Source organism: Spermophilus citellus, assembly GCF_964194105.1.
Source record: "Spermophilus citellus genome assembly, chromosome: 9".
Taxonomy (NCBI): Eukaryota; Metazoa; Chordata; class Mammalia; order Rodentia; family Sciuridae; genus Spermophilus; species Spermophilus citellus.
Genome location: NC_138191.1, coordinates 17,735,100 through 17,757,678, shown reverse-complemented (window position 1 = coordinate 17,757,678; position 22,579 = coordinate 17,735,100).

Below are 22,579 nucleotides of genomic sequence, written 5' to 3'. Positions count from 1 at the left end.
GCCAGAATCTAAATCTGACTCCAAAGCCTATGTTCTTTGCAAAAATCTTGCTGTGGGTTTTTTTTTTTTTTTTTTTTTGCGGTGGTGGGGGAGGGAGGTGGGTACTGAGGATTGAACTCAGGGGCACTCGACCCACTGAATCACATCCCATCCCTATTTTATATTTTATTTAGAGACAGGGTCTCACTAAGTTGCTTAGCATCTCCCCATTGCTGAGGCTGGCTTTGAACTTGTGATCCTCCTGCCTCAGTTCCCAAACCTCCCAATCCCTGCTCTTGCTGTGTTCTAACATCAGGATCATAATGCTGGTGGGATTCAGAGAAAGGTAGGTAGAAAACCCCAAGTGAAATTGTGGGTGATTTAACGGCAGAGAGGGACGGTGATTGGGAGGCACAGGGACGGGTGACAGAGAGGTCAGATGAAGGGAGAGATGGAAGCAGGGGTGTTTCAAAGCCTGACTTTACCCACTCTCACATTCAGGAGTTTTGCTGCCTGTTTTTATACCCTTGGTAGCTCAATACACCACGGGGGAGTATTTATAGGACAGAAATAGGAAAATGTTACAAATTAGGGTCATTTTCCCCCTAGAGAGTCATTTAAGCTGCAGTCCACTGAGAGAAAGGCCTAGGAGGGAGTGTGGATGGTCCTTGAAGCATTTACAAATAGTAGATGTTTTGGGGGGTAAACCAAAGTCTCAAGTCACCCACATCCCATGCATTCACATACTTCTAGTTCTAGTGATGAAAGACGCACGTGCTGCTCAGAGACTCTGGTGTGTGGATGCTAATTAGCTTTCCACTTCCCTCTTTCACGTGCTACAGTAACCAGGATTCTTTGGATTGCAAAAAGAGGATTTATTTGCTCAGGCACTATAGTCAGGAAGTCCAAAAGGAATTGAGCTCAGGGATCCTTGAGAGACAAAAGTGCCATCAGTTGTCAGCAGATTTTTTTTTTTCTCCTCCATTTTTCACATTTTCTTCTGGGTTTTTGCCTTATTCTTTCCAGTCGCATTATGGGGCTTTCTATGCAGAGACAGTGGGAGGGAAGTCTTGAGTGGGCAAGGAAGGCAAAGCCTTCAGACATGGTCAAGTTTGTATCATCCCAGCTCAGAAGAAAGAGACAACTTCTTTCCAACACCCAACTCTGACCCAGGGCACAACTGCAATAGTTCTAACTTAGGTCATACCCATGCTTAGGCCAATCACTGTGACTGGAGAGTGGGATATCCTGACTGATGAAACTAGGTACTCACTCCTGATACCAGGGAAAGCACAGTTTGGTTTGACTGACACTCTGGTTTAGAGTCACCAGAAGTGGGGGAAAGTTAAGTGGACCCAACCAAAGATGTTCCTTATATCTGCTAAACTTATTTTTGGAAGTACTAGATGTCCTTAGGTCACTTTAAATGAAACACTTAGGCTACATGGAGCAAGAATCATTTGACTTTGAGATCATTCCCCATCAGAGTGAATTTCTTTTCTTTCTTTCTTTCTTTCTTTTTTTGTACCAGGGATTGAACTCAGGGGTACTTAACCACTGAGCCACATCCCATCCCTTTTTTAAAATATTTTATTTAGAAACAGGGTCTCACTGAGTTGCTTAGGGCCTTGCTAAGTTACTGAGGCTGGCTTTGAACTCATGATCCTCCTACCTCAGCCTCCCGAGCTGCTGAGATTACAGGTGTGCACCTTAGAGTGGATTTCTTTTGGATAAAGTCCCCAATCCTTATAAGGCCCTGGGAGATCTGGCCATGCCTACAGCTACTCTGTTAGCCTCCTTCCCTTTGGCCCTTTAGCACCCCCCACCCCCTGTCTGCCCCTGCCCGCCATGTGCCCTGCATTTACTTCAGGCACGTGGCATTCTTTCCTTTTGCAGAAGGGCTGCCCTTTCCTTCTGGTGGCTTTTCAATTGCTGTTCTGCCAGAATGCTCATCGCCTGGGCATTCCCACAGCTGGCGCCTTCTCAAAATTCATGTCAAAAGTCACCTTTCAGAAAGACCTTCCTTACCTGCCACGTGTAAACTAGCTTTTGCCCCAACCCAAAACAACTTCTCATCATTCTTCCTTATTTCCGTTTCACTTGTATTTATCACTACCTCACACTTTCTTTCTCATTGATTTGCTTCCTTATTAATTGACTGTCTTGCTCCACTAGAAGATGAGCTTAATCAGAACAGGAGCCATGTCTGCCTCACTCGCTGATGTGCCTCCTGACCTGAGTATAGTGCTTCCTACATGATAACGCTTAATAAACACTTGTGGAACCAGTGAGTGAGCAGAATGACACATGTGTGCTGCTGTAACCAGCAAGAACGTGAGGCAAGAGAAGATATCCCGGCCTTAGACGACATTAATTCAATTTCATGGATACCTGCTTCCCTCCCAGTCTTCCATCCCCATTTCTTCTGCTCTTAAACAGCTCAAAAGTTAATGAGGGCTGGGGTCATGGCTCAGTGGTAGAGCACTCACCTAGCATGTTTGAGGCCCTGGGTTCAATCCTCAGCACCACCTAAAAATAAATAAATAAAGGTATTGTGTCCAACTACAACTAAGCAATAAATATTAAAAATAAATAAATAAGTGCCAGGTGTGGTAGTACACACCTGGAATCCCAGCAGCTCAGGAAGCTAAGGCAGGAGGATCAAGTTCAAGGTTAGCCTCAGCAACTCAGCAAGGCCCTAAGCAACTTAGTGAGACCCTGTCTCAAGAAAATAAAAAAATAAAAATATAAATAAACAAATAAATATAAAACAATTAAAAGGGCTAGGGGTGTGGCTCAGTGGTTAAGTGCCCCTGCGTTCAATTCCTGGTACAAAAAAAAATTTAAAAAATAAAAAGCAAATGAGTAAATAATGATCACTTGATCACTTTCTGTCAAATCTAACGATATCTTTTTAGTTTGTCTCATCTTGGTCTCTCTATTGCCCTTGTCACCATTGTCGAATTATTCATTTGATTTTTTCTAATTTCTACAGTTCTGAGATATCTTCCTTCCCCTTCCCACCTCTTGGGCTCTTCTTTATCTCTCCTTGGCTGACTTCACCTTTTCCCATTAATCCCAGTCATCATCCAGGCCTCAGTCTGTTTTTTTTTTTTTTTTTTTTTGTATCATACAAACACAGACCCGTCCAAAATAAGCTTCTAGAAGCTGAAAGATTTATAGCAACGAGAATTCAGTAAATCAACCAAGAGTAGGAACCAGAATTCATCAGTGCTATTAACATAAGCTTATAATGATTTTTCTAGGAACTTAACTATTTCAATGATTTATATACTAATAAGCACATAATAGGAACATTACAAAGAAGTTATCAATCTAGCCACAAAATCTGGTGTCAAGATATATGATATTAATGCAAAGGAGAAATTCAAATGTGAAGACAAATATTTATGCCTAAAGTTATTCATTACTGTCTTTTCATCATAATAAAATACTTGCAAGGAAAACCAATGTTCAAAAAAGGGGAAGAAATAAGATGCCCTTAAAAATCATGATTGTTATGTAGTCATGGTGGCTTACACCTATAATTACAGGAGGATTACAAGTTCAAGACCAGCCTGGGCAATGAAGTGAGTCCCTGTCTCAAAATACATGAAAAAAAGAAAAAAGTCTGGTCATGTACTTCAGTGATAGAGCACTTGCCTAGCATGTGTGGTCCCTTGGGTTCTATCCCTAGCAATGAAAAAAAAAATCATGAAAGTTTAATATATTTAATGTGTGAGAAAATAATCATGGTATATTGCTAAATAAAAAACAAAGGCCATAGATAATATAATTATATGATGAAAGAGAAAACAGGGCTATCTTGTTTATGGGTGATTTTCAGCCATGTTAGTAGATATTTTGATACTTTTAAAATATTACCTAAATTGTCTACAATAAGCAAATGTGATTTATGACACAAGTTTTAACATATGACTTTCCTATATTGTAAGTATCTTATATAAGTTTGTTTGCCTGTATGGATATTTCACAATGTAATTAAAAGCACAACTTCTGAATATTTGCAAGAACTGTTGTTGTTGTTGTTGTGTCTTTTTGGATTTTTTTTTAAAGACAAAATATTCATAAAATTCTGGGGAACTATGCCCAACACAGAGGTCAGGGATGTGTCAGTCATCACAGAGACAGGCAGAATAACAGTAACTACATCAGGGAGTTGTCTATCCACTGCCCAGGGCAGAAGGAAAAAGTAGCAGCTTGAATTTTGTGATCACCTATTAAGTTTCCGTTACTGAAGCTTGGCCTTATTGAATTAGGGCAGGAGATTGTGTGTCAATAGTGGTTTCCTGAGTTTTATAGGCAAGCCTCAGGATGAGAGAACAACCAAAATTTCAGATGATGGGCTGGGCAATTAATAGATAAGAAGAGCTGATATGTAGAAAATAGGAGGCTGATTCATATATTAAAATGCATAATTTAATTATTAGAGATAATCAGTAAATCTTTACATCCACTAATGGAATCAAATCAAATTAAATAGTCAGCACAACTCAGGACTTAACAGGCTATGAGGATAATGCAAAACAATAAAGAACAGCAGCTAAGTAAATTGACCATTTCCATTTTTATTAATTGGGGAACTATCTGGTGATCATTTAAATAAAAAGAACTGGGTTTTACAGAAAATACATATTAACCATTCAGATACTTTCTCCAGTAATACGTTTTCATACTGTTATATTATTGTTATTTTCATTCTTTTAATATTAAAAAAGAGAGTATCCCTGGGCCTTAATTCTCTCATCTGTAAAATAAAAGTGTTAGAACAATAGTTCTAATAATTCGTGCTATGGGAGTGAGACTGTAGGACTTGCAGAAATGTTTTATTCTCTTCACGGAAGTTGCTGTTGACATCAGACTGTGGTTATCATTCCTATTTCTGGATTCCACTTTTTTTTTTAATAAAACAGGATGACTGATAAGTTTTATAGTAAGTAAATATTCTTTATCTGAGCTTATAAATTTATCAGTTTCAAAATCACTTTGCTTGTTGGGGAGACTTCAACATTGGGGAAAACTCCATTTTACAGCTTAAATAACAAAGTTTGAAAACAATGGAGTTTCAGGAGCTGTAAGGTTGTACTGTGACTCAGATGCTGACATTTCATCACAAAGGAGTCCCAAGCTTCTAGTTCCAGGAAGCATCAGGTCCTGGCCTCGCCTGCAGCCAGCTCATCACCTTGAAATGGTATCCTTGAAGGACATTCCCAGCTGCTACTTTTCACTTTTGAAAACTCAAAGGATCTAATGGTCACTTTGCACCTTTAAAACTGTCTCACACGGAAGAAGTTCAAGCTATATCATTAAATTTAAAAAAAAGCAGGCAACAACAACAACAAAATACTTCCATCCCATCTTATAAAAATACACAACTGAATCTAGATAGATAATGCTAGATACAGGCTGTATTGCTTTTATGAAGCACCAGGCACTACTTGAACCACTTTGTATACATTCACTCATGTTTTGCCCACAATCATCCAATGAAGTAGATAATATCATAATCATTTTCACTTTGCAAATGAAAAATCCAATGCACAGCAATGAACTGTAAAATCTATCTGAGGTCATATATATGCATAGAAAAGAATTTCTGGAAGTATGTTCTATAAGTGGTAAAATTATGAGTGATGTTTGCTCTTTTGCCTGCATGTAATTTCCAAAAAGAATCTGTGTTACTTATATGACAAAATAAAAGTCCTCATACTCATTTTCCCATGCTCTCATTTAAATGAGTCTGAGTAGAAGAGGGCTCAGGATCAGAGATCTGGCTCAGTTTGGGAATAGGACAATGATCCATTAAGATTTGTGGGTAGTTTTCTGCTCTGTGTAACATGGAACAATAGGAATTTTTATTTAGTTGAAAGAAAGAAGTGGTTCTAATAAAACACCCTTGATAAGAACCTTTGCCCCTAGGGACTTTCTCTCTTTTATTAAGGTTATCTTCAACTTTCCCTACCAGGCTAGGATCACTCTGTCAGCATCAAGCCCCAGATAAAGCCAAGCTTGCAGAATGTGTTCATCCACTTGGCTCCAAGAGAATCAAGGGTCTGGCGCCAGCTTGTTTGGGTATTCTATTAAACTGCTTATTTTTTATTTGTGTTATTAATCTACTTTAAATCTCTGTGTTTCATTTCCCCAGTGAGATTTTAAACTCCTGAATGGCAGTTATGCTGAGAGAAATACTTTCTCGTTTTTCCCAGAATGAGTTAAACACAGGAAGTGTTTGTTAAATTGTAATTGAATGGAATCGAGTATGCATATAATGGTAGATTCCATTCAACTGTTGTTTTGTGGCATTTGTTTTGTTTTAGATCAATGAGAGCAACACATTGACAATTAGGTTCACCACTTCAAGATAATATCCCATTCAAAAATGAAGACTTAGGGCTGGGATTGTGGTTCAGTGGTAGAGTGCTCTCCTAGCATGTGTGAGGCCCTGGGTTCAATCCTCAGCACCACATAAAAAATAAATAAATAAAAATAAAGGTATTGTGTCCAACTACAACTAAAAAATAAATATTAAAAAAATGAAGACTTAGAGATAGATACATAGATATACCTTGAGGTATGCTAAGTCTCATTGTAGTGCTATAAACTATCTTTAAGCATCTATTCTAAAAAGGTAGAATCCATTGGTGCATGTTCAATAAATATAAAATGGAAGAATCTTCCATTTTCCTTCCTTTCCTTCCCTTTTCTGAACAACTCAGGCCTAAATCCACCATATAGGACAGAGCAAGACAAACAGACATCCAAATGGGTGACCTGACCCAAACAGGATGAAGGCCCTGTTGAGGGAAAGAGGCAGCAGTGGTGACGGAAGATTGGCTGCATACAGGGGAGCTGACTGAATGCATTCATTAAAAATAATGGGAGCCAAGTTTCTATCGTAGAAGAGAGTTATAAAGAAGCAAAGTAAAAGGGCCGGAGATGTACCTCAGTGTTAGAGCCTAGCACGTATGAGGCCCTGGGCTTGATCCCAGACAACAACAACAAAAAAAAAAAAAAAAAGAGAAAACTAGAAGAGTGTGATGTTGAATTGATATTGGGAGTATCAGTGTAAACACACGGAATTTTGTAAATATACATAGACGGGGCAATAAATTTGATATATATCTATGCCAATGCACATACAGACACACATGTGTTTTATATATATGTGCACATATGTATTTCTTACCTAAATTGTTTTTTTAACTTTGTTATACTTTCAATGCTACATTTAAATTCATCTGGCATTTATTTCCCTGTGCTGCATGAGATGGGGTGCCACATTTTTTTTTACTAAATTGCCAGCCAATTTCCCCAACACTATTTATTGAATAATTCATCTCTCCCCATTGATCTGAGACACTTCCATTATCATATATTATGCTGACTGCAAACATCTTAGAAAAGCAACCTTGATCGTCTGTCTCATTAATGATAGAGCACTGCTGACACATCTCTGTTTCTCCTGCTCTGACATCTTGGGTGTCAAGGGCCTGTTTCCAAATGAGGGTCCAAAAGACATCTTAAGCTCAACACTTCCCAAACTCAACCAATCCTGATTGTCCTCCCGAATTCTTGACCTCCATCAGGATCAACCTAACTGCCCAACCTTCCTTTGTCTGCCTCTGATCCTGTGCTCTTGCCCCTCCTCTTTCCCTTGTCTCTGAAGTTCCTCAGTCCTGACTTTTCCTGAGCTACTGTGACAGCTGATTCCTGAATAATAAATAAAAATAACAAATAAGTAAATACAACATAATAATACAGCCTTTCCTATGGCTCTGCAACTCAAAAACTTCAAGCTGCATGTTAACTTGAACAGCACAGCAGAACTTTCAAGCCACTGTGATAGACCTTCCAGAGGCTCCTTCTTTTACCCGACTTGCTCAGCTTCCACTCAGAGTAAGCTCTGGACATGGAACATGACAAACACTTCCCCAGTTTTGAACTTGTTTGTCTGGTCTGGAAAGCTGTCTCTTCCTGTCGTATCAATCCATTTTTTTTAAGATCCAACTTAAACATAGCCCTCTTCTCTGGAAGTTCCAGTTGGAATTCATTATTTGCCACCTGTCTTCAAAGTGTTTTGTCTGTGTCGTATCATACTGCAGGTTTTATTATGCCTTGTGCATAAGTGCTGTGCCTCTTGGTTTTTAGATCTAGATTTTAACCCCTGAGGGCAGAACCACATCTTTGTACCTCTGACCTTTGCCTATAGCTAGAGCCCACTTATTGAGACACCTTGCAGGGTGCTTTTATTCTTTCCTCCTCCCTCTTTCTCTAGTTCCCTTCTTTCCTTCTTTCAACTCTGTTTTGGTAAGTGGCAATGCATACCTAGCACTATTCAAACACTTGGAATACTGGGACAGGCAAAGTCCTTGTCCTCTGCATTCCATAAGGATTCTTACTTAATCCCATCAGGAACCCTGTGACATAAAGGCTATTATTTGACTTCAATAAATTATCCCTCAAGAGTGGCTACATATTTGGTAAGTGTCAGAACTGGAATTCAAGTTCATGTCTGTATGATGGCCCTTTTTCCTAGCATCATGCTTTGCTACAATGTTTGCAAACTGAAAAGAAAATTTGGCACCTCAAGAGGGTTAAGTAGGATACCTCTTTAGGTGCTAGTAAAGGAAAACAATTATGTGTCACTGTTGAAAAAGCCAGGACCCCCTTTGCTAGGTTCTTAGGAAGTAAATATACTCACCAAACCTTATACACAAGTTAGGTCTTTAATTCTGAGGGATGATGTTGCTATACTACAGAAAATTGGGAAGAAAGGGAAATGCATTAACTGAGATAGCTGCATATATGGGTTTTTTTTTTAATCTTCATAAGAACAATGCAAGATAGATACTGCTCTCTTCATTTTCATGGGGGTTGCGGGGGTGGGGACAAACCCAGGGAAGTTAAATAACTATCCACAGCCACTATGGCTATTTCTGGCATTATTTTTCAATGAAAATTTTATAGACCGCATATAGAACTTACATAAATGGAATCATATTTAAAATGTACATGGAGAAATTATTATTTAAAGGACTCCTATGATGGTAGATTAATTCAGTCAATGGTAAGGGGAAGTACTAATTGCTGTTTTGAGGTTTTAAAAAAAGACAATAAAACTGGAAGGAAGGAAGGATGGACAGAGGATGGTTAACAGGTACAGGGATACAGCTGGACAAGAGAAATAACTTCTTTATATTTTTATTTGTTTGCAATTCTGGGGAAAGAACCCAGAGACTTGCATGTGCTAGGCAAGTGCTCTACCACTAAGCTATGCCCCCAGCTCAGGAATAGCTTCTACTGTTCTATAGCATAGTGGGACAACTATAGTTGACAACAATTAATTGAATCTTTCAAAATAACTAGTAGAGTAAAAGGAAAGTGACCACAACACTTGGAGTGACCTAGAGATCTTTTTTGGGTGGTGTCTGATTAACAGGGAAGGAAGAGAAAAAAAGAAAGAGAGAAAGAGAGCAAGGGTGGGGGGAGAGAGAGAGAGCAAGCCCAACAGGAGAGAGTTTTTAGTTTTTATAGCCAAAATCTAATGGGGTCTCTGGGTCTGCAAGCTGCCTTGTTGGCGTACAGTGATTGGATCACACAGTAGTTGCTAAGGGTGTCATCTTTTGCCCTCAGGCAGACCGGGCAGGATCCAGACGTGGGTTTCCATTGCACCAGATGGGTGGAGGTCGAGTGTTCAGCCTTGAGTAGGGTTGAGTGTTCAGCCTTGAGTGGGGTTGAGTGTTCAGACTTGAGGCAAACAATCGATAAGGAACCAGATGGACGGGGGTCGAGTGTCCAGGCTACCTGCAGCTAACATTCGTTCAGCCTGCTCAGCAACCAACAGAATTTTGAGTGTTCCCAACCCTAAAAAATGACATATTATGTGATGATAGATGTCAATTACCCTGAACTAATCATTGCACATTATATCCATGTATTGAAATGTCATACTGTACCCCATTAATACGGTTACTATGTATCCATTAAAAATACAATTTAAAAAAAAAACCTGGATCCCTATTTCATTTCTTATATCAAAATAACTTCAAGATGGATCAAATATTTACATGTAAAACATGAAATCACAGACATCCTAGACAACCACATGCATGGGTATCTTTAAAATCTTAGAATGGGTAAGACTTTTAAAAATATAACATGAAATCCAGCAGATATACAGAAAAAGATTATTAAATTGTTTATATGAAAATTAGAGTTTGTATATCAAGCTTCAGCCCATTAAACCAGTGCAAAACACAAAGGCAATCAATCAATTAAAGTTAGAGAAATGTTTTCTTTGGTTCTAGACACTAGTTAGACCTCACCAAATGACTGCATTGGGGTTTGGAGCCAAATCACCATTAGTAATAGAGGACTGTGTGGTTTGGTTGTATTTTCTACTCTTAGACCTTGCTTGACAAACTTGTGTGATGGTAGATACTAAATCAGAAACAGGACTGAGAATCAATGTTCTGTATCCTAGACCATATGTTTCCTGCCAGTGTCAAATTACAACTAATTCACAAGTTAGTACTAGGAGACTTAATATGCAATGCATTATCTCAGGCTTTCAAAATTGAACACATGAATATGAAAGTAAAGCATTTGTCTAGTTTGATTGTAAAGGCTGACTTGATGAATCTGGGCAACCAGAGCTGCCTGTCACTCCTTGAAGCACAGTGTTATGGTTTGGATGTGAGGTGTCCCCACAAAGCTCGAATATGAGACAATGCAAAAAGGTTCACAGGAGAAATTACTGGGTTGTGAAAGTCTTAACCTAATCAGTGAATTAATCCCCTGATAGGAATTAACTGTAACTGAAGGGGAGGGTGTGGCTGGAGGAGGTGGGGATTGGGGCATGGTTTGGGGTATATATTTTGTTTCTGGAGAGTAGAAACTCTCTCTGCTTCTTGATCACCAAGATGTGAGCTGCTTCCCTCTTCCACACACTCTGCCATGATCTTCAGCTTCGCTCTACCCCAAGGAATGGAGCCCACCTTCTATGAACTAAGCCCTCAGAAACTGAGCCCTCAAACAAACTTTTCTTCCTCTATAATTGTGATGGTTGGGTCCTTTAGTCATAGCAGAAAAAAAAAAAAAGCTGACTAAAACACAGGGTTTTAATCATAAAGAGAGAAGAAATATAAGAATGCAAAGATAAGTGAAATCTGTTTGAATCTTGGTGGAACTCGGTTTTTCTGTGCAAGGTACTACTTGGCTATTTTTAAGGAATCAAATCCAGGGCCTCATACATACTGGCAAGTACTCTACCACTAAGCTATATCCTCAGTCTTCTATTATTTCTTAAGCATGACAAGCATAAACTTATTGGGGATGAGCCATAGAATTTATTTTTATAACTGTGCTTTTATTCTCCATAGTCATTTGAGTTACTGTGTTTTCTAATGAGATTTCAAAAGATGCTGGAGCTTTACATTAGGAAGATTGGTCTGACCCGCCCCAGCCTAGTTACTCTTGCTTTGTGATAGAACCTCAGTGTTTGTGGTGTGTGTGTGTGTGTGTGTGTGTGTGTGTGTAAAAGAACCAAGGGGTGGGGGGAAGGGCATATAATTAAAAAGCTTGAGCAGGGCTGGGATGTAGCTCAGTGGTAGAGCACTCACCCAGCTTCTGAGAGGCACTACACACACACACACACACTCACACTCACACACACGATCAAACAAACAAACCAACAAAAAACACCTGCAACTCTTTGGGCTCTAGCCAGCTGTGTTGTGGGATATCCTTAACTGATCATGGCTCTATAAAGAGGACCTCCCCACTTCCAAAACGATTACTGAGTTTCATAATGCAAGAATGAGCCATGAGACTAAGGAGAAAACAATGAGGGGAAGTACATCCATCATATCTGCAACCTTGAATAAAAAGCCAAGGGAGACATTCCCAAACACACCTTATCAAGGAAGGCAGTTTCTAAGTGCCAGCCTCATTAGCAAGCCAAAGAAGGTGCATGCAAACACTCCCAGGGATTCATGCAAACTTTTTTTCCAAAACCTTCCATTAAAAAAAAAATTAGTTGTAGTTGGACACAATACCTTTATTTATTTCTATATGGTGCTGCAGATTGAACCCAGTGCCTCACACTTGATAGGCAAGCGCCCCACCACTGAGATACAACCCCAGTCCCTCATGGAAATTCTTAAAGAGTGCAATCTGGGAATGATTGGACTTAGGGCAAATTAGCCAGGGGATGGAGTAAAGGCAAAGTGTGCTCAAAGTCCTTGTAATTTGGGTATAGATGCCGATTAGGCCTTATAGTGAAGTCTGGATAGTTACATTTTAGTGTTCCTTCCAGGATTTTTGTTAATCCTAATATTGTCATACCTGTAATAGAACTGATTATTTCCTCTAAGAGTTATGGTCAACTGGTATTTGGAAATGGCAGTAGTGATATTGTAGGAGGCCAAATGTGAGGAAATGAATGTGGATTCTCAGTTTGTTTGTGATTGTAATGAATAGTGAGAAGCATGTGATTAAAAATAAAAACAAAAAAAACATCCAACAGGCTGCCTTAAAGATCCTGGTGTCAGCAGCTCAGGAGAATTGCAAGTTCAAAGCCAGCCTCAGCAACTCATCGAGGCTCTAAGCAACTTAACAAGACCCTTTCTCAGAAAAAAGAAATAAAAGGACTGGGGATGTTGCTTAGTGGTTAAGTGCTCCTAAGTTCAATCCTTTTTACCACCAAAAAAAAAAAAAAAAAAAAAAAAAAAAAAAAAAAAAAACAAGAAAGAAAGAAAGAAAAAGAAAAGAAAAAATCTGGTGTTGTAATTTGTATCTGGAATGTCCTTCAAAGACTTATGTGTTAAAGGTGTAGTAGTCTCTCAACCTGTTCTCCTTACCTTCAATAAAATAATGAATTGCTATATAGTCTGAATCTCCTCCTAGATCAAGAATCAGGCATGACCTTGGTAATGGATTGTCCAGTTAATTTAAAACGAGGCAGATCACATGTCAAATGCACAGGAGCTCCTGTTCTGGCACAGACAGTGGTAGAAACCCTCAGGGCCAGGGGCAAGAACTGGGTGTGTTTAAGACCAGTGACACCACAAAAATGACAGATATCAGAAGTGAGACAACAACAGCCCCCAGACACAATCCTGACAATAGCTCCACTTATCAATTGCTTACTAAAGTGTCCAGCATGGCACAGACCACTTTACAAGCATTATCTCATTTAGGAAATTGAAGGGGGGTTGTTGGAAAACTTTAGAGTCTTGATATTTGAGGTCATATGTATCCTAAGGTATACGGTACTTCAATAAGAGTGTTTAAATGTTTGAGAACCCTTGAGCAATCATTGGGGAGCGTTACCAATTATAGAACAACACAGGTAAAACTGCAAAGCTGTGAGTGAACTAAGAAAAGGAAAAGCTGACTTTAAAAGCTGGAGTCACTAGGATGGAAGATAGTGGATAGAAAAGCATAGATCAAGCTCTCTGTGAACGAGCTCTGGAGCAGAACCCTTCACGATTGCTCCAGCTTCCAGCCCAAGAACAGGCTCCAACTCCCTCCAGCTGCTAAGACCAGGGACAGGCAGGAGGAAAGCCTATCCAAATCAGGAAGGAGTCACCAGGACCAATTGGCACAGTCACTAAACTACTAGGAAGGTAAAGGTCTGACTTTAGTCCAGGTCTTCTGTGAAGGCCTATAGGTGGCCTCTTGCCAGCCACAGGAGTCACTTGACCAAGAAAAAAAATGTAGGAAAGCGTACCCAGAAAACTGCTGAACAAAACTACCCCTTTTTTATATCCAAAAATTGGAACAAGATTATATCCAAAAAGATTGTGATCAATAAGAAAAATCCCTCTTTAGGATTCCCAAGGTAATCAAGCATCACAAAGATATATATTTTTTTTTAATTGCTGAGGTTGACATTGAACTTGCAATCCTCCTGCCTCAGCCTCCCGAGCAACTGTGATTACAGGCCTGTACCATTGAGCCCAGCACAAAGAGATGTTTGTGCAGGAACTTAGAGAGACTGCTTTTGCTGAAAACAGTGACTCTTCACTTAGGCCTGCCTGCACATGCCCTGTGGGTAACGGAAAGCAGGATAAAGCTTGGCATCTCTGTCATCATTCTATACATATTCTTTATTTCTGGGGTCTTTTGTGAATGCATGTAGCCATGTTAATCACTTAAGGAATATTCATCTAAAAACTAGAGTGCAAGGTTTATTAGCCCTCAGTCTTTCTAACCTATCTCATTCCCTTCAAGATTGAGACAAGATATGCAGCATCCTGTTTCACACCCCTAAAGTAGTGCCTAGAAACCTTCAGTCATTGTCCTGTATCTTCCAGGAAAGTGGAACACATCACTCCACAAGAAGACTGTCCCCCCACCCCCACCTCCCAGGCAGGAACAATTATCCCTTGGAAACTGAATCTCCCACTTCTAGGATCACAGATCTAATAGATAACCATCCTGAGCAACAAGTAGAACACGCCCCCTCAAATAATAAGTACTTCTCCAGAGCCACCTTGCAGAACCAGAACTGAGATAATGATCAATCAGACCACAGTTAGTTTGACTAAGATTGCTTAATCATGCATACATCTAGCCCCCTGCCCCAGTTCTTCCTCTGTGTAAACCTAAAACTCCCATTGACATCTCAAAGACAGAGCAGAGATGCTGGATCTCACCTTGCCTTCCCAACCAACATGGCCATATTGATGAAAGTTCTTTTCTGGCTTTTCACCATGACCTTCTCTGTTTTTTTTTTTGGGGGGGGATGGTGGTGAGTGGTCAGCCTGGTTTATGGGAACGCCACAGTCAGGCCTCTGTTCTAGGATTCCACTAACAATATTGAAGTGGCACCCCCTGTCTCCACAGAAAAGCCCTCTTCACCATGGCTGATTTTAGGACTGTCAGAAAAAGAGTCTATTGTAGTGGGCTGGGGATGTGGCTCAAGCGGTAGCGCGCTCGCCTGGCATGCGTGCGGCCCAGCTTTGATCCTCAGCACCACATACAAACAAAGATGTTGAGTCCGCTGAAAACTGAAAAATAAATACTGAAATTCTCTCTCTCTCTCTCTCTCAGAAAAAAAAAAGAGTCCATTGTAGATAAACTTCCTATTTTCCTGTCACCCTGTTTACTTGGCCACTGGCCGAGAAGATACCAGCACTCCAGGTGCTGGACACCCCCTCACTAGTTTTTCACAAAACTATCCAGTATAGTACTTTGAAGAAATGTGCAAACAAGGCCTCTGGCCTTGAGCTGGGGCTTCACAGAGATGTCTACATTTTTAAGATAAGTTACAAATGGGCTCCATGGTAACAGCTGGCAGGGGGAGGAAAGAAAGGGGAGAAGAAGCTCTCCCCTTCTCAGGTGTTGTCCTTGAAGGGTTAACATGTCCAGAACAGTGAAAGAAAAAGCTGCTTTTATGTGAACTTCTGCAGACTGTGAACTTCTGAGCCCCTCCCCTTACATGCTGGGTATAAAACTCTGAAACTCCCTGAACTCGGGGTTCAGGGGATTAATTGATTACAGCAAAGGCTGTGCCCTCCGAACCTGGCTGCAGCCAAATAAAACTGTTTCCTTCTATCTTCGGTGCCTTGCCTCGTTTGTCCCTACAACAATATGACAATATGGACCAAGATAGAAATTGGTCCAATCACAACACAATCTCTAGGCATGCGGAGATTTGATGATTTGAGTAGAGTTGAACAGAAGCAAGGAGGGATTTGGTGTTTGCACAGAGCAGGAGCTCTCCCCATGATCTAATTCTGACCCACTCTTCTTCATGAAAATTGGATGCTTTCAGGGATTCTAGCATACATGATTTACCCCTCCCTACTTTGGAAGTGTGAGTATGAGGCTTGAGTTTTCTGAAGTAAGGGAAGAGGTGGATATGGATGGCAGCAGCCATGACCTTGAAGTGGGAAGGGGGATCAAGGAGAAGCCACATGGATAAGAACTTGCTCTTGTTTATTCAAAGTACTTTCTGCAGACTGTGGGCAGCAGGTTGGTTATCACAGAGATCTGGATTTTCTCCAGACCCACCCCTCCAGACTGAACCCTCAGAAGACAGGAACAGGAAAGGACCAAAGATATTGACCCTTGAGGATATACCAACTGGATTCCCAGGAATCCACTTAGAAATCTTAAGGAAATCCACTGCTGGATGAAATAGGTTGAGGGGAGTGTAATTCACACAAAAGAAATGTTCCCCTTTCTTCTGAGAATGGGATTGAGTCATCTTCAGGGAAAGTTAGCACATAGCAGAGCTGTATGACTCTTCTCCCTGAAGGGAGAAGTTCACAAAGATAGCATTGCTTGGGATTAATAAACACCTAACTAATAAATATCAAAGTGGTGATATGTCTTGACCTATATGCTTTCTCAACATGATAAGGGGAAGATGAAGCTTAAAAAAAATAGATGTAGCATTGAGTGCTCCACATAGATGAATTAAACTAGTGCACTGTACACAATACTTTCCACCGATTGTCTTCTAGAAGATCAGTGATTATTGGTATCTGTTTGAGGAGAGAACTGTCAAAACCCTTTGACTAAGGGAATAAAAAGAGAACATGAGCTCAGTGCAGTACTCCCAGTGACTCAGGAGGCTGAGGCAACAGGATCACAAGTTCAAGGTCAGGCTTAGCAACTTAGTGAGGCACTAAAAAACTTGGCAAGACCCTGTCTCAAAATAAAAAGATAAAAAAGGGCTGAGGATGTGGCTCAGAGGTTAAATGCCCCTGGGTTCAATCCCTTAAACCCCCTACCAAATAAAATAAAATAAAATAAAAAGATCCTGAGCCAGGAACAGTGGTGCATACCTGTACATCCAGCAGCTCAGGAGACTGAGGCAGGAGGATCCCAGTTCAAGGTTAGCCTGGGAAAGTTAGTGAGACCATGTCTCAAAATTTAAAAAAATGAAAAGGGTTGGGGATGTAGCTCAGTGGTACAGCACCCCATTACTCCCCCCACAAAAGACCATGAAATAATGTATGTATAATTTCTATGGAGAAATTGGAGGTGGAATGATTTATCTTTAGGTCTAGAAGCTATTAACAAATAGGCTCTAAAAATAACATACAATGCTATGAAACAAGCTGATGGAATGACTCTAGGCAGTTTTCTTCCCATCACTCTGGTGATAATACCTTTAACATTTTTTTGTTCTATCCTGTGCTTAATGTTTTTCTTTAAATTGGTGTGCATCTCAAACATATATTTTTAAAGAAGAAACTTTATGTCATGATTGTAAAAAGAAAACAATATCACTTTCCATAAATAAGAGGTAACAATATAAACAAGTACTTAGGTAATAAAAACCAAAACAACATTATAAAACTCTAGCTAGATACTATTACACTAAAGGCTCTCAGCCTGAGGCCTGCTCTTTTTACAAAAGGGAGATTAGGTAGGAATAGGCCTACAAGGACCAAATGGAAATTTTTACTTGAAATAAAGGGCAGGGCTGAGAGAGAGAATTGGAAAGGGAAGAACTCTTTTCACGGTGTGGTTCAAATCCATTTGAAGGCAGTGTCTGGGTACCACTGATAAACATCTCCAGTGTTACTTAGGCCTGATTCATGACTTGAGGGCTACAGAGTGTAGGAAACATTGTTTTTGACCCTTCTGAATCAAGTAAAATAAAATGGGAAAACAGAGAAAGAAAGTGTTTGAAAAAGTCTTTTTAAAAAATTGGGAAAATTAAGACGTAGAAACTAAGTTGGAGCAAAAGACACACAAACACAAGGCAAAACACAGAAATTGAAGGGTAGCCTGATGCTTGGGAGGAAAAAGAGCTCATGAAAGAAAGAAGCAATTAAAGACTGAAGGGGTACCATATGCGTCACATCCGATTGACACAGCATGAACAGAGAGATGCAGAAAGTCACCCAAACAAGAGCTGAGTCTGTAGGCCACATGGACAGTTATTCATTGACCTCTGTTCTTGAGGGGAAAGAGAGGAGGTGTGAGAGAGTTGGCTGACACCTCTGTTTGTGCCCAGTGAGATCATCACAAGGCTGAACCAGCTGGCTGAAGTAACAGGACCAACTGGCGAGTCAGGTATTTTAGCTACTCTAAAACAAACACATTCTTCTTTTTCCCCTGGGAAAAAAATGGGAATTTGTCCAGCTGAGTTTTACTTCTCAAACAGTGGTTTTGCATGTGGAATTTGAATTGCCCATCACTTAATTTGTTTTTCTAGAAGGTAATAAAATGTAATTTATAACTGGTAGGTTCAGTGGCCAGGAAGAGTGATAAAATTCCAAACTCAAAGCATTGGTATTCAGTACGTTTAGCTATTCTACTATATAATCTAGTTTACAGCAAAGCAAAGATGGGTCACTTGGGGCTTCTAAAGTTGCCATTTATACCTCAGAAAATAATTCCTAATGATTGGGGCAGGATAAATAAATAGAAGACCAATAAAGTTCAAGGTGAAAGCTATGTTTAGATCACATCAGAAACTACACATACACACTTATGCTACCTAACATAAATTGTGTAATGTTGCCTCAAAAATTCCACCATCTGGATATTAGTGACTCAGACATAATAAACAGAAACATATTAATAATATACTTAATATGTATAATATAAAACATATTTTAGCATTTCATTTTCATAAAGTTAAATTATATTTTAATAATTGTGTATATTATATTTTGTATATTATACATTTTATACATTGTATGATATATTTTTATATATATATTTTTTAAACTTCAAAATGGTGTTTCTCAAGTACTGTTCCAAATATAGCTTTCTGAATTTTCAGTTTCTTTCAATTTGGGTTTGTTCTCACATAAATGGAACAAAATGGGGAAACAAAACTATGATAAGACTTCCTGGATTTTAGTGTACATTTGAAAAAAAGTTCTTTGTATGTACGTACTGTATTATGGTCTGTGGAATATTTTCACATGCATGACTTTTCCCTGCTCATCTTCACCATGACCCAGCAAGGCAGGTGGACTTTACAGGGGAGTTACAGGCAGCGAGATTAAATGACTAGCTTAAGCACAACATAGCCCTTAAAATGCAGGTGACATTTAAAATGAGCCGGTGTTGCAGCTGGCGTATTACTAGAGGAAGAGAGGCTGGCTGTTCCCTCTGAGACTTCACAGGTGGCCTTACTTCACTGGATCTCCAGTTGTAGGATCTGTGTCTAGTCTGTCAGTGTCTCAGAGTGTCTGAAGCATCCAGACCAAACCCATAAGAGACCAAAGTAAACCAGAAGGCTGGTCTATTTATTGAGAGCCATTACTGCCCTGTGAACCAGTCGGAATGCAATTGCTGACACCACTGTGTATTCTCTCCCTGCAGGCAGAATTACATGGGATGGCAAACTACAGTCATGAGACTGAGGGATCCACGTGCCGGGAGGAAAGAAGGCAGATGCTGAGGAGTGAACAAGGAGAAAAATCACATGTCTTGATACTTAACAGTGTGCCTTTCATTACTATCACCAGTGACATTATTACCAGTATTCATTATCATCTGTCCTTTTCTAGAAAGGAAGGACTTCAGACCTGAGGAGTTTAATTAACTTGCCCAAGCGTTTGTTTGATTTCATTTCTAGGTACTGCTTTTGAGATGGTGTGCTCACCCTTGGGCCAGAGGCCAGCTACTCTAATTACAGCAGAGGAAAGAGGAAGCTTCTCCTCATTTACAAGGAGCAGGTCCGTCTATGGATTAAACCCCCCACATTAAGGGCCAGGTAGATGCACCTTAAGTCTTGGCTCCTGACTTGACAGCATCATTGAATTTGTTTGTGAATTTATTAAAATGATATCCCCTGAACTGTGGCTTTCTCTACAGGTGCTCTCATGTAATGGAGCCAGACGAGAGGGGGTTCACAACTTAAATTTCAAATTTTCAAAAAAAAAAACGTTTGAAATTCTTCATTAAAAAGCAGCATAAATACTGTATTACTAATATTTAATTTGATGAGCAGTAACGGGGGACCCTTATCCTTTTTCCTTTTGTGATTTTAAAGCTTCCACATTAATTTTTAGAGGCTTAAATATATCATCTCTCCATGACTCCATAGTTTTTAATTATCAAAGCAGCTACATCAGTTTTTACCAAAAGCAGAGTGACCTTATTTTATAACTGAAACAAAGCCCATAGCTTGGTCCCAGCAGCAGGCAGTTAATAGGTCATTCCATAAAGATTTATATAGACTTTGTGGACAGAGGAGAATTTCAAATAGGGTCAGTTAAACTTACAGGCTCACTATTTTTAATCACTTTAGCAAGTTAGGGTTTACTACCATTAAAGGCTGTATCCTGGCCAAACAAGGTTTGTTTTCATGAAGACTTCTCCCCCACAAAATCTCAAAACAAAATAAACAACAACAACAAAAACACTGACATTAAACCACTCAGAGAATAGTAAATTCAGCAACTAATTTTAACATTCCTTTGGGGGAAACAAAAATAATCACCAAGTTTTCTTTTGTTTCAGCAGGAAGGTGACTTCACTGTGGACTAGAGAAACAGGCAGTGTTTCATAATTGTGTTTATGCACCTGACATAAGAACATATTCTTCCAAAATGAAAGCAAAACTAGGGCAGAAATAGCTGGGTGTTGGAGGGAGGTGGGCATATGTGTAGGAGAAGGCGAGGAAACTCTTCTATTGTCTTTTAGATTTAGTAATATCAGTATCAATTTATCTTCTAGCTCACTTTGTTGTTATGAAAGTCTCCAGGAAAAAAATATGTGATGAAAATCCTCAATTCTGCACCCCATTCCCACACTCACGATCCTCTCCCCTAACAGAATCTGTCACCAGTGCCTTTCCTGAGATCCTTTCCTGCGTGTGTTTTCTCTCTGGAATAACAGCTAAATCTGGAAAAGGTCTTGGCCACAGCTCACTGCTTCAGTGACTACCTCAAGGCCAGCTGGGGACTGACAGTCTCAGACCCCGACCAGTTGCCACAGACGCAGCTGCTTTGAAAAGCAGATTCTCTTCTGTGCTAACCTCATGCAGAAAAATGAAAATGGGAAATGCAGTGATCTTTTATTCAGTTTCCTTCTGCTCATTCTAGGAAATAGAACCGAGGGGATACATGATTGGAGCAAGACATGGCTTTTCTTAGCAAATCAACACTCCACATGCAGAATCAGTACAAAATGTAGGTTAGAGAGTTTTCTACAAACACATTAAATGGCCATTCTTCATCTTCCTATCACTGAGGGACTGGGGTGATGGCAGAGGGGGAGGCTGGAGGCTAAATAGGTGACATTTAGAGAATAGGCCTCATTATCCTCATTTTACAACTGACAATCAAACACACATAAGCTTTATAAATTATAATTTTGTCATTACAGACAGAAGTGTCCTTTTAAGCATGTTTTGGATGAGCTATGAAAAATGTGATTGTTGTGGTACAGAGATATGTTAATTAAGACTGTTAGAATTTTCGGTAATATAGGGTATCCTTTATTGGCATCCAGAGTCCAGAGCATCTGTCCTCACAGGTGAAGACATGAGAGGCTGCCCCTCAAAATGGGCAAGATCCAAACCGAAGAGGAATGGAAGCAACACCTTGCTACCAAATAGAATGCACATCGTGCAGCCCTGACACAAGGAACGCAAGCCTCTAATAGCCTGCCTTGTTCCTGGCTCTTTTTCTCCCACAAGCTCATACTTTCGGTTAGTGGTTTTTTGCACCTGCCTGAGTGGCTGTGTCCTCCAGATGAGCTTGCTGGGGTCTGTGTGACTAAATGAGCAGACAGGAGATCCCTCCTTCCCCGTGTAATCCCACCATGTTGTCACTGCATTCTCTTCACTGTGGGAAGGAAAGATCCTGGCTCCCCACAGCCCAGACATCATGTGAACCAGCAGTAAATACCATCCAGATTCATCAGTCTGAGAGAGATGCTGCTGATCTCAGGGATGACAAGAGCTCGGCCTCGGGGAACCAGACTCCAGAATGGGCATCAGACGGCGGGGGATTCAGGGCAGGACCAGACCTGCCTCATCAGTGGCCCAGAAAGCTGGCATCTTGAGAGGGAGGCAAGTTCCTCTGAGGCTGTCCAATCAATTTGGCTTCTTACTACCCCATTGTTCTCGGGGACATTTCTAAATTTCTGCAGTTGCAATGGCAGCCTTGAGTTTCCTTATCTCTAAAATGAAAATAACTATGTTCTAAAAATTTTAAGAGATAACGTATGTAAATTGCCTGGTGTACAGTAACTCAATAAATGTCAGATATTATCATCAAAGATAGACATGGATTTTTTTAAAAATTATTAATGTATTTAATTGTTTAGAAAAACAGATTTCATTATCACATATTCATACAAGCAAATAGTATAGTGTGGTCATATTTGTCCCCTATTATTCTTCCTTAACCCCCATCCTCTTTCTCTAATAGACAGACATGGATTTTTCAAATAACAAACAGCTGGTGTGTGGCATGTTTCTTGTGTCTCTGAACCCGGGCTCTTGGGTGGGCAAGTGGAGGGACACACTTAGCTTGTCTTTAAATTATGACTTTTATTTTGGTTCTGCAAATGTTGATTTTTGTGTTGGGTTAATTTCTGTGCGATGGAGCTGGCATGAAGGCAAGATGAGCTCCCAGTTGAGCATTTT